The sequence below is a fragment of the Larimichthys crocea genome, chromosome I (genome assembly GCF_000972845.2).
Source record: "Larimichthys crocea isolate SSNF chromosome I, L_crocea_2.0, whole genome shotgun sequence".
In the NCBI taxonomy this organism is placed as follows: Eukaryota; Metazoa; Chordata; class Actinopteri; family Sciaenidae; genus Larimichthys; species Larimichthys crocea.
Genome location: NC_040011.1, coordinates 13,637,770 through 13,651,769, shown reverse-complemented (window position 1 = coordinate 13,651,769; position 14,000 = coordinate 13,637,770). Strand labels below are relative to the sequence as shown.

At 39.5% G+C, this 14,000-nt stretch overlaps 2 long non-coding RNA genes across 2 annotated transcripts in view; one reads left to right on the top strand and one right to left on the bottom strand.

Moving 5' to 3' along the window:
- LOC109138377 (uncharacterized) overlaps positions 1-777 on the top strand; it is a 57,687-nt gene extending 56,910 nt beyond the window's left edge. Inside the window, exon 3 of the long non-coding RNA XR_003463591.1 lies at positions 539-777. This is a non-coding gene — a long non-coding RNA (uncharacterized LOC109138377). The remainder of the gene's footprint in view (positions 1-538) is intronic.
- The window catches only part of LOC113747351 (uncharacterized), an 81,523-nt gene that overhangs the window by 54,739 nt on the left and 12,784 nt on the right, over positions 1-14,000 (bottom strand). The window lies entirely within an intron of this gene.

Below are 14,000 nucleotides of genomic sequence, written 5' to 3'. Positions count from 1 at the left end.
ATGCCAGTGAGGCTGAGCTTTGCATACTGATCGCAGTGCTCATGATTTAACAGAATACAGTGTGCGCTTACTTAACTCCACACCACGAAAGCTAATTTTACTTGAAAGATTAAAGCAACAATTTGCATCTTAATCCCCCTGTAACATGTAGTCAAAAGCATGTTAGGAGTGGAACAGAGAGTGGTCAAGGGTCTTCATATGCAACAAAAGTGCTTACATGGCTTGTGCGAATATTAATTGCTGTTTGCCAGAGTTTGATAAGAAGAAGAAGAAGACTTAGCGCAGTTAAAAATTCTTGGTTTTCCAACCAGAGCTGGATCCTATTAGCACTGTCCATGCTACACCAGATGAAAACAAGATCAAAACGCGTCAAACGACAGCTTAAGCTCGCTGGCCCTAAAGTTTAATGGAATATGAGTTTCCGTCTGACGAGGCCAATCTGCAAAAAAAAAAAATGCATCCGAGGAATGCTTTTGTCATGAAATTCAAATGACTGTAATGACGGTTATGCAGTCGTTTTTTGTTGTTTTTTTGACAGGAAAGGACACGTTCTGCAGGCTGAAGGAATGAAAGCAGCACGCTAAAGATTCAGCGAGGAGAGCAATCAAACCCCCAGGGATGTACAGATGGAAAGCAGCAGACGTAAATCACTGAGATATGGAAAAATACATCATTTCGAGAGACAGACGGCCGACTTAAACATACGGGACTGCACCGTCCATGGGTATGTACGGATTAATCACCTGACAGGAAAAGGAAGCAACAAGAACGTCACCTACATGTAGGAACACATGTGGTTACACATAAAGCAACATTGCTGATGAATCCTGCTTCAGCTAACCTGGCAGTCCAGTGTCTTCACTTCAACTGCTAAAGGCTCGGGTCAGGAAATAAGCATCCTGTTACAGAGCTTTAGGCTTCTTTCTTAACTTAGATCCATGATTTATTTATATATGACAACCCAGCCATTGGTTACATTCCCATACCCAACAGAACGAGCTTTCCTTTGAGTTTATGCTTGTCCTGCAACGCCTTGTGGAAGACCAGACATGTGGGCTTCGACCAGCTGCTGTAGAGCAACAGCATGAAGGACATTGGCTGTTGGTGGTAGGACATTGGGAGCCACAGGACTCCTACAGTATGAGTTGATTCCCTGCAGACTTTGCCAACCTTTCACCTTGCATTTCTACCACTGTTTGAGATTGGTCTGATTCACTTCCAGTGTCCACAACCATCTTGTGATAGTGGTCATCTTTGCTGCTTTCTTTGGATTCCCTATGGCGATCACAATGTCTAAGAAAGATTGCCTCTACCACACAGTAACAGTCTGGGCACTGAGCACTCGGAGGGAACTTCTTTTCAGAAGAACAACAGACATCCTGGAATGGATGGAGGGTCTTATACGACTAACTAGTGACTGGTAGCAAAACCATGGCAGCTTGTGTCTATGTGATATAATGTTGTGTACAGGGGAAGTAGCTCAAATGGTAGAGCACTCACTTAACATGCGAGAGGTAGTGGGATCGATGCCTGCATTCTCCAACACTTTAATTTTATCTCTCCCGCTGAAGAGAGCTGAGTGGAGAACAGTCAGACATAAGAGCAGCAGCAGTTTGGTGAACACGACAAAAGGACTAAAACACACACAAAATCCTCAACTCAATATTTTCACACTTGTCAGTTCCCCTCAGACAAAACTTCATTTGTTCCTATTGTAAATCTTTAAAAAATGGGTCATGAAAATATAATAAGATGCTTTGTAAAAAGGGTTTTTGCAGCTTCTTAAAACAGATGGTCGCTGCAGTTTTCAGCTGATTTTACACAAACAGGAGTAAATAGTGCATTTGTTGCTCGAGTGAGTATTTGTGGCAGCAGGACGGTGTGTGTGTGGGATGGAGTCGAAATAAGCGACAATGTGTGTGTTCATTGTAATAAAGGTTAGCCACCATGTGTGGTGGTGGCGGCAGCAGCTGCTGCCCACCAGTGTTAGAGTTTCTTTATATTTGGTTACATTTTACACTCTGGCATTTGTGTGTCACATATTACACTTTATGGCAGTGTGTTTTCTAAATGTGGTGCACGCACTTCGCCACATGGTTCTTTATTATGCAAGAAACACAGAAGAAGTAGAGGTGGAAGGACACCAACAGAAAGAAGCACCTTCATCCATCTCTTCATATCAGAATCCTCAAAAACATTTGTTTGGTCTTGATGTCATTTGCTGGTAGCAGTTTTTTTTTCTTTCTTTGCAGATCAGTTCTTTTAATAAATTATTTATGATTTTATATTTTTAAATTTTTAATGTTGTAAGTCACATTTCTCCTTGTGTGTCATTTGGAGGACCGGTGTATTTAGTTTTGATCTGTTAAGTTGAAGCCTGATGCACTTTAAAGCTTAGTTGACCTCTGTTGAGTTTGGGATCTAATGTTGTAGGTTATGTTTTCTTATTTCTTATTTCATATATTATTCTGGATTTATCCACTTGTGTCATTTCTTTTTAACATTATTCAGATTTAAGGCTACATATCTCTTTGCATCTTTGTACCTTTTGCCTTTTTCGGCTCATGGTGTCAAAGTGTGACTCATTGAGGTATAGTTTTAATAGTTGTTGGGCAAACATGTTCCTCTATGGGTTTTGTTACTTGGACAAACACTTGCTGATAAATAAAGCCTTTAAAGCAAGTTTCTGATGTAAATACCGAGAAGATGCATCATGGTTTTGCATGGTAGTGTTATTTTCAATTTTATTTTTTGAATGAAGAAATGAATTTGTGTCATCTTGTCCATGTGTAACCTTCTGTATTTTTATCTGCTTCTATGGTGACGAAGAGCACCGTGACACGCAACAAGGGTCCCCCAACTCGTTTTGTTCTGTTGGGTTATTTGCTGAGGAACAGCAGTATAACAGAAGAAAAAACAATCTATTTTTATCATTAATTTCTCTTTTTGAAGATACTGAGCTTCCGTTTCAGATAAGCATAGATGTTTGTTTTGCAATAATTGGGCCTTTTTATTTGCGTTTTTAGACAAAGTTCTGCCATTAGAAGGTTGTTTGACTGTTGTATGTGCAATTTGAAAGAGAATTGGGTTTTATCCACATATACAGTAACTCCCTTGGCTCTGATTCATAGATCACTTGAGTGAAGTAATTCATGAAGATGACTTTTGTTACTGTAATACAGTGTTCATAGTGGTGTGTAAAGACTCTTGGGGTAAAACATTGTCTAAAAGGCCAAGCTCTACACCACTGTAGCATTTCAGTTGCTTTAAGTGCCTCCTACAGTATCATTTAATATAAAGCGGTTAAACTCTACACAAGGATGGCCTACACACAATAGTCTTATACAGTATAAATATGACATGTACCAACGCTCTACCAAGTGGATGTAGGCCTCTTTTAAAACAGTTGAATGCTCAGAGGATGTGTCACGCCTTATTTCTAAGGCCGATCCATCTATAGTAGTATGAACATCAAGTGATGTAGAGTTCTGCTGACACCGTGAACAATGAAAGACTGCGCTGCATGTTTAAGGAAGAGCCAGGTGTCTGTAGTAAAAAAAAGTGTTAACCTTACAAATTCTATACATAAAGACGTACATTTATGGATCCATAAATTCAGTCTGATCGCTCACATTACACGCTATAAACTTATTCCTGTAAATCATATCTTAAAAAGAGGCTTTTAAACCCTTGTGAATGGAATTACTGCATCAGACTCGGTGCCTGACATGACGAGGTTACACTGCAAAGCTGGATCAGGTAATAAGACGGGCTGTGTCATGGACCGCTAATACATTGTGCTCAGCACTTGTAAATTTGAATCCCGTCTTTGTAGTCTAGGTGATAATTAAGCAGCGAGTTATTTAAAAAGGGTAAAATGTCACATGAAGACTTAAGTTTCCTGCAAAAAGCAGACATGTGCATGAAGCTGCATGAAGAGGTAGACACACTTACACACAACGGGAAACGTCAAACCAGTATGTACATATGTAAGTAAGACTAAATCACAAATAAGAAGGTATGGACATTTGACATATAATTGATGATAATCAGTATAACGTACATCCAGCATACATTATCCCTTACTTGGAGTTACAAAAAAACACAAAAACAAAGTTGAAATTTCAGAAAGTCACAACTAGGATTATAGATTACAGCACAACCTGTAGCTAAATGAGTGGAACTATCGATTACGCATTCACTGTCAGCTGACTCATTCTGACATTAGTCCTTCTTCATTCATCCGTCTTTATTTTAATCCCGTTGTGCTGTTCTGCTATTCTTCTCCACGCTTTCGAGCTGTCAGTCGATACAAATGATTAATACATGTTAAGTGACCCTCACACCTCATCTCTCTGTTCTGTCTATCCACTGAATTTGTAATATGAACGCACCTTTGTCGTTTGTAAGCGGCGATATGTTTGTATATGTTCACATGTGTATGTGCGCATCCGTGCATGATCTAAATATTGCATCTAAGCAGGACTGAACGCATCAATTTGTCAAACAATGAATAATGCTGCCTGTCATTTGGCGTAACTCATTCATCAGACATGCTTTTAAAAAATAAAAAAAAATATGTGCATCTGTACGTATGTATTTATTGTTTTAATGTCCGGATTACGTGCTCTGCATTCTAAGTGTGTTCAGAGACACATGATGTAGTCCATACTGCACCTTATATACATGTATGCATGAGAAAAACAGTGCAGAAACAAGTGCTTCTAAACAAATAAATTATATATGTCCAGGTTATATAAGTGTCAGGGGTCTTCATGTATTATATATGACCATTAGGCTGCTGTATACATTGGCTAGCAGTAAAACATTTATTGGGCCTCATTATGTTACAGATAGTGTTGGTGTTCCAGGTTAACATTGACCAGTGCACTTCTCTTACCCGTGACAGGAATCAGTGCACAGACTGTGTGTGACTAGAAAAGTCAGTTAGTTTGTGGTCGGGTGGACAGAATCGCTCTGGCTTAGGTACACTGAGGCATAATCAGTTATATTAAAAAAGCTATGTACTGCAGAACTTTCCAGTCTCTTGATTAAATTCGTAGTTGATTGCTGTGACCAGCAGATTTTTGGGAATAACGCTGCAAGAGATGACGCAGAAGTACAACCATGGACACAGCATAATTATCTTTGTGTGTGCATGATAAGTGTGCATCTGTGCTCGATCATCTGAATTCAAATTCATGTCTGCAGTTACACTTTGAGAGCAATGCATTCACAACCACAAGCCACAGCGCCGTAGTGGAGAGGAGACTAACCGACTCTGCCACAAACAAATCAATGTGTGGGAGTTTCCCTGTCACAAGGTATGGATACATAGGACCACAAACATGAACATGTAGGAATCATGTCTTGGATTCACTTTACTTTGTCATCATGTGTGACAGAGAATGTCAATAACAAGTATATTGCACAAAAGGACAGATGATTGAATTAACAGGAAATAATTTAAACATCCTCAACTATGCTGGTTTAAAAACTATTGGCTACTTTCTGCGTTTATTCTGGGCCGGACTCAGAGAAAAGGTTTTGAAATAGTTCAATAAAAAACCATGCTTAATCTGGAACGATGTAGGAGGCTCATGCAGTTTGTCCTTTGTCTGCTTTGTCTTTCTGGAATCTATATTAGACCTCTTCTAAGGAGTGTGAGGGCGTTTGCAGTTCTCTGGTGTTCTCGTTAAGGTTTTCTTCACCTGTGAGGGCAGGACAACTCACACATGGGGTTCCCTGACATTAGTAGTCCCATCATAGCCATATTAGTTTACCTTATCCCTATGTATGAACAGACAGTTGGCAAGTCGGCTCCCGACTTTTAAAATGACTCTCTACAATTAGACAATCTCGTTTTATCTACATAAGGTTCATTTAAGGTACGACCCGTAAGTAGCCAAGCGCAAGGACATTAAACAGAGAGGACCTGCTGTAATCGCCGTGTCCAGGAGATAGACAGCTGGAAGCAGAGTGACCGCTCTGGGAGAGGAGGGGATTACTGATTAGCCTGTGTGTGTGTGTGTGTGTGTGTGTGTGTGTGTGTGTGTAAGAGAGAGAGGGGATGGGTGTGTGTCTTTTTAGTTGTCTGCTGAGACTAGTATAAAATGCAGTTACTTACAATAGGTTATTAAATATGCACATTTTTATAACTGTTGCAACCGTATCCAGTTGTATGTTTTTATTGCGCTGAGAACATACAGCTAAAATAACCACTGCCATGATAATGTGGCGACATTTGGTTATCAAACCTGGACAAGCATACACAGACAGTGTGAAGTGATAAAATGATGAAGGGACTGAAGATACATTTTAATGAGACACAACTGCTTTTCTTTTAAGAAGACACCTGAAGGCTATGGGATCCTCATATTCCACAGAATCCCTGACAGACTATTGCACCATAAATGTAATGAAGTAATCAAACAAATTGTAGCAGTAAGTAATATATTATTTATAGGTGACAAAATAGCTGTGGATGTAAACATTTGTACAAAAGTTTTCCAGTTTATTCGTCCAACAGTTGAAACTAAAGTCCCGTCTCTGATCGGGCTGACAGGCAGTCATGATTTAGGATAATGGGCTGCGACCTTGAGCGACCAATTGAGTTTTATTGGTCTGGGCCACCCTAAGCCACCCCCTGGATATGCCCCTGCTCATACTGTAACACTGTGCTGGGAGTTCTACAATGTATAGATTGCATTAAAATCCAAATATTCATTTATATTCCTCAATATCCCGATGGAAATATTCAGTCTGGAAAAGTGTTCTCTCTTTCATATATGCAGTCACTCTCTGGTCTACAGAGTCGACAGAATCTGAGAGCTTCAAACCAGTTTGAAATGCATGGAAAGAACGGCGTGTGGATATATCAGATACAGTAGTCTGTTCATGTTCAGCCTGTGCTCTGTTCATGTGGAGACCTCACAGCATCAGATGTTTGTACAGTGTGGAGCCTCACGGTCCATGTGCTGCTTCAGTAAGTCTAAAATCCTAAAGCCTGTGTCAAATGCTACATAATTCTACCTTGCCATGAAAAAAATTCTCAAATTATAGCGTAAAGATATTTAACATGCGTTACCATTTCAGATTTTTTTAAATCTGACACATTTCACCTCTGTCCCTGGATCAGATCAGTGTTCTTCGCTTAATCTTTATGCATTTTTAACGGCCACACCTTGGTTCAAATTGTCTCTGTTTCATGTTTTTGAATTATAATGTCAGATTTATCTGCATTACCTAATAATAAGAAAACAGAAAGCTCGGCTTCCTTCACCACCGGTTGTCTTTTAGGTTGCAGCCACGACAGGCACTGATGACCTTCTGACCACAGCTCCTACGAGCTGCTACAGCGGAGGCTTTGAACATGATTTCATGTCGCCAACCTCCCCCGGGATGAATGAGGGTGCACTTGAAGATGTTACAGTGATCACTTGACAGCTCTGCTCCAATCTTCAAGACATATTGCCACAGATCTGATGATACAGCTACAAAGTCCATCATCGATCTCGGTCTGAGGTGTTCTAGTACCGAACGCATGTATGAACGCCTCTGCCTGCTGCACAGTGCAGAGCACTTCACCCCGGTGCAAATCCCTGATTCCTAACTGGTCGATCTATAAAATGTTGTAAATGTTCTCCCTTTCTAAGACAAGCTAAAGGCCTGTGCCACACTGCAGACTATATGAGTAACGTTTAACTTACAGAATTAAAGATTAACAAGGAAAGACTTGTTTGAATTATTTAGAAGTTGTGAGTGTGCCTATATGTGAGAGAGGTAGGTTAAGTTTAGCAGTTCATGAAAAGTGCAGCTCCTTATGTCTTTATATGTGTTGAATCTTGAATCAGTTAGTAATTATACTTAAAGAGGTTAAAGGGTACTGTTAAATTATTATTTTAGTCAATTAATATTATTGGTTATCAACTAATCTAACGGTTTCCAACATCAGTTTACCTCAAAATAACTTATAACAATCATGAAAATATTTATTGGTGTAGTACTTTCCCATCAAATGAGGCCAGACCTTGAAGCTCGAGTTCTACTTCTGGTAAAGTTCTAGTATTAATTAAAACTTGAATGGCCTCTCGTTAACTGGAGCAGACGTGAAGGAAGTGGGCTGTCTACCAAAGGTCTATTTTCCAAATGTGATCCACATCGTATATTACTGGTATTTATCCATTTATTATTATTATTTTTTTTTTAACTATAAGTTCTGAGTTTTAAATGATTAATTCAATATTTTGTGAAATACAAGCAGTTACACGTCCAAACTTTCTTATTTCTGGGTGATGAAGAGCCAGTAGTATTCAACCCACCGTCCATATCTGGCAACAGTACCGTACCGTATCCATCTACTGCGCATAAGTAGGTGGATTTACTGTGTTCCTTGAGAAATCGTGTCAACACATGATCACGTATCTGTTTATATGGACTTAACAACCAAACATAACTTTGGACAGAGTCTGGCTCTGTTCGATTTTCCCTGCTTTCACTTTTTTATGCCAGGCTATGCCAACCACCTCCCGTTGCCAACAGTCAGTCCAAACAAGTACAACAACATAAGAGTATATTCACTGTGAAATACTGCTGAGTTTCTTCAAGAGAGAAGCAAAGATCTGCCAAAAAAAAACACCTATAGAATCGTCGCTATGTGCTTTTTTTAAAGACAGTGACTAAAGGAATGTTAAAAGCTGCCAAATCTGGCGAGAACAGAAGTTATTTTGTATGTCACATGCCATAAAATGCTGGCATGGTAAAAGATAAGAGGTAAACGATGTGTTAGAGGTTTTTATAGTGGCACAAACTACTGACAACACAAAGGAATCAACCTTTTAGTTTATGAAATGTACATCTTTCTGATTTGAGTGCAGCGCAGGTAATAATAACTTCAATAAGGTTTGTGCCCTGACAGTCAAAATGGGATGCGAGCCAATTTCCCAAACTGTCATTGCGTTAATTCATGCGTGGCGACAGTATAATTTTACAGCACACAATGGCTTCGTAGAATTCTTCCTCCGAAGCAAAGGTGACTGAGCTCTGGTTACAACGCCGCAGTGAGTGGCGAGCAGAGGTGTGCGTGTGTTTATTGTATGTGTCCTGTGGGCTATGTGATCTCCGCTTGCCAAGCTAAGGTCAGCGGCGTCAATGAACATGGTACAAAGATCATAGAGCAAGAAAGTGACACACACACACACACACACAAACAAATACAGTGAAAGAGGGTGGTTGAGGGAATTAATATCGAGACAGAGAGAGAGAGAACATGTGAGCAGTGTCAGTTTGCAGTGCACTTGAGCCTCGGGGTGTGTATATGTAGCATTGAGTACACGTGTGCTAAAGACCTATACGATGTCGACAGGGCATCGACCAGCCTGTGAGCTGTTAAAAATTAACAGAGGGGGGACGTGACCCTAATCCCAACAACCTATACCCATAATCCTCATAATCAGCAGTAGTGTCTCCCGTAAATGTATGTTGTCACAGAGGTGGCTGTCATCATCGGCAGTGCAGATGCTACCGAATAGAAATATCATAAAAATATGATCTGAGCACTATGAATGCTACAGTGTGCCTCCATGATCCAAGACACTGCTGTGTGTCACTTTGATCAATGTGACATTACTATGTGGAGTATATGGCCTGCAATATAGTATAAAATTGAGTATTTATAACATGTACTTTAAAGAATATTATAGATCCAAGATATAACAAAAACAGTGATACAGAGAGAAAAAAAGGTGCAATTACAACTCTGCCTACTACGACACCTTTTAAAGCCCGTAAGGTGGTGATGCACAGATCGGCTCTGATGTCATCAGAATCTGCGTAATGTATCAATCATCGATCCACCACCCACCTGAACCAATGATTTTTTTTTTCTTCTCTGTTTAAAGACATGCACCTTCATTGACATTTCAGTCCACATCCACTGGTCCCTGTAGGCGAGAGGTCCCTGTGGGCCTCCCCTGGGGGGTTCCAAACAGTTTCAGAGGAGGACATGTGACGTAGACTGGATTTGGTTAAAGAGATATAACAGTTTTGGGTCCTGGGTAGAAACCAATAGATTTCTATTATGTATTTAGTTGATTCTGAAGTGGAAGAACAATACTTTTAGGCTATATTAGTCTTTGGGATTAAATAACATGATAGTGATGGCATAGACATCCAGGAAGGCAAAACTGAGCAAGCAAACCAAAGGAGTGGGTTGAGGGGGGGGTTCCATTTTCTAAGCTTTGTCTGGGGGCAGGCCCGCAGTGTCAGACTTTGAAAAACTGCTGCTGTAGGCTATATTGCCTTTTAAATGATGTTGAGCAGTGCAAGCTCTCTGGATGATTCTTTTTCCACACTGTATTGATGTATGAGATTTATACTTTAATGATTATAGATTAAGATTTCCAAGCCTGCAATAACGTTGTGCATTGCAACAAAACTGCAGTTTTGATCTTGACAGGACAGAAGAAACTCTTTAGCTTCCTAAAAAATAAAATCTGATGGAGCTCAGGATTTATCAGGAGGACGACAGCTTCACTAAACTATTTCACTGTGTAAATCAGGACTGTGTGTGTGTGTGACCTTTTGGATGTGTGAACGAAACACAAAGCATTTATTATGCTGCTGCGCCTTGTACGTAAATCTGTACAGCGTCCCTCTGAACGGGGAGGCGCACTTACTGTGGGATCGCTGCAGACTTCGACATTAATATGTATTATTTTACCCACCCACACCTCATAACAACTCATGTTTTTTTTTCCAACTTGGCCTGCCTGATCTGTGGCTTATTCGCTATGCCAACAGATATCACCGTGATCCGCGCATCACCGCCGCGTGCAGTCTCTGCTTGTGTTACAGTGGCTGTTCATGAGCTGCTTAATTGGACAGAACATAATGCAGTCTTCTGTTTATGTGTTGATTGCATGGATTTATTTACACAGTATGACGACTTTATGCCCTGAGGGTGGCTGGCGTGCGATGCTTCCATTCAGCATGCATGTGCGTGTGAGTGCTCACACACTGAGTGGCTGATGGGAATTAACATGGATTATCTGCTCAGTTACCTGTGGATGCGTTCCTGGTGTCTCTTACATTGACGGATGATGCCTTGGTTGAATTTCCTTTTTGGTTATTCCCGCAGTGCGATGCACCCAGTTACTATGGAGTTTGTTCTTACCACTCGACACTTGTTTCCTTAATTAGCCTGATGGATGCACTGTGTCTGTCTACATCTTAGGGAAGGTAAACATTAATCATTGTTGAGTGTTTCTCCATGGAAACCACCTAAACACCCAACATTTCCCTCCATGATGTCTCACAACTGGAGATGATAACTCGTTTTATTGTATTTGAACATGTTTGATTCCCACAGATTGAAAAGGTTAAGCTTTTGCTACTTAACGCTTCATAGCTGCAGTACTCACTGTTGCATTGTGGCTGCCACATTTACATACGTCCATGTAAACAAGTGCATTTACATACATTAACGCGACAACATTTATAAAGTGTGTTTCATTTAACATTTGTAGATAATTGCAGTAATTAACAAGGTTGAATGTGAGGTATATTAGATTACAAATCGAATGGGGTTTAATGAATTGATGCATGATGTACAGTAGGTTCTGTTGAATGCACCGTTTCATTATGGACATACACATTTTCCTGTTTGTTTTTCACTGGAACTGATATGAGTCTTGTAATTTAGTGTCTGTGGTTAGTAATCACTCTCATTACTGGGAGCACCACCTAAAGAAACACAAACCTAGAATAACAAACAATGTCCCCAGTAAGATGATGTGGTCTTAAGTGACTTCTTGTCTTCAGACTAGCAGAGACAGCCCTGTGAAACACAAAAGATGTCAAACTGGTGGGACAGGACAAGGTGACACTCGTCAAGTTGTTAGCCTAGTCAACAAGCAACATCAACAAACAGTACACACCGAGCTTCAGTGAATTAGATCTCATGTAACTCCGAATACATGTCAAAGTCACTGACGGAAAGTTCTCAAGATTGGACAGGAATGCATCTTAATAGGTTGTAATTGCAACTGTTAAACTGTCATACACTGTCAGTACTTTTAAGAAAAGCCTCGTCAATCACTCTGACATACAGGAGAAAGATGAAAAGTCTACCGTCAAAAGAAGTGACAATCAATCAAAATATAAAGTAAGAGTGGGCAATGTGTCCAAAAAGTGTTATTTATATAGACTATATTATGAAGGCTAATGAAAACCTCCACAAGCTGACAGTCTGTCACTTTTTTTTATTTATCTTGCTTCAACTTATCATTGTAATATCATATTTTGACTATTCAGTTGAGAGGCTTTTAATATTATAGAAAACATCATACAGTCCATGACCACTTTTAGTCCATTAAATGTATTTATTCAAATGATTGCACTTGACATTCATGGGCTTTTAAAAAGGGTAAGATTATAAATTTATCTCATGAATGTTAATTTAAATATCGTGTGACCTGTCGACCCTGCAATCACGTTTTCACCGCAGTGTTGATTGAACATTGAAGGAACAAACATAACTTGACATATAATCAAAGCCAAGGAAACACTTTGCCATGCATGAGGGGACATTATTGTCTCTGCCCACCATGAAAAGTATATTCATTTCAAATGTGGCTCCATGTCCCCCAAAAACACGACCCTTTTCATCTGACCCAACTGAACACGAAAACAATGACTGATAACCTGAAACAGAATCAGAATATAAAATGGACATGCATATAGATTGAAAACTCCATGTGTCGCAGAGTGACCACGGATCACATCATCCAACATTTTTATTTACGAGTCGGAGGTAATTCCGTGAAATGGATTCTCACTTTCCTTTGTCTCATTCCTCTGTAGCCAAACAACACAATTTCTGCATTAAATCATTAGCCTATATCCACACAGATGACAGGTTGTGTTATGTGGTTTGGACGATGAAGTCTGAATACACTGAGAAATCGCTGTGTTTATTCACAACACAAAATGCTCATGCTATTACAAACCAACAACTCAAAATGATGTTATCCTTCGAACAAGTAAAACGAGGTGAGATAATAAACTTCAGCTCATTCTCTGGGTTTTTGCTAAATCAGTCAAGTGGTCCGCTTCGTTGATTTAAAATAATGACAGAAAATGATGAAAACAGCTTTTGAAATTAAGAGTAAAACTATCAATGGGTAGAATAACACCAAACAGTAATGGTGCTATCCCATTATCTTTTTGTTTATTCCACAATGGATTAATATTTAGTCTGTTGTTTGTAGTGTGTACCAAACTTCTTAAAAGCAAAAAGATGTTAATTTGAAAAACATCTACGCCTAATTAGAAAATTAAGAAACTTTCCACTTAGTTCATTCATTAATCTGCTGCTACTAATACTAACATTAGACTAATGTCATATCTATTTTTTTGTATCTGTCTCCTACACTTCAAATCGAATTCCCCTCAGGCAAAGAATAATTTCGTTTTACCTTTAAACTCTATACATATGCCCTGAAAAATAATAATAAATGTTAATTCTTTCTTCCCTGCATTGCAGTACTTCCCAAAGTAAGTTTTACATTTAATCTTGCAGTTCAGATGACAGTTCTTTGTTGACAGCAGGGATTTGAACTCACCACCAGATGCATTAAATTCTCCTGAGGATTAGAGACCAATATAGTTTCATCATATCCAATATCCTGCCTGGATGCTCACACACAGACATGTAAGGTCCTCACGCTCGCGCACAGTTACTCGTTCTATTACAGCATTTTTACTGACATACAGCATTTTAGTATATTTAAGTAGGTTTGGCTGTAAATGATGCACTTAGACAAACAATCCATTTTTATGTTTGGCCTCAAACAAACATGGAAACTGCAGCATGTTGCACTGTTTATTGGCCACTACTTATTGGAAACGTTTAATTCATGTATCAACACGGACGCACGAAAACAGCATTTGTATTCCTAACCAAAAGTTGTGATGTGTAACGTTCTCCCATTTGCCAGCAG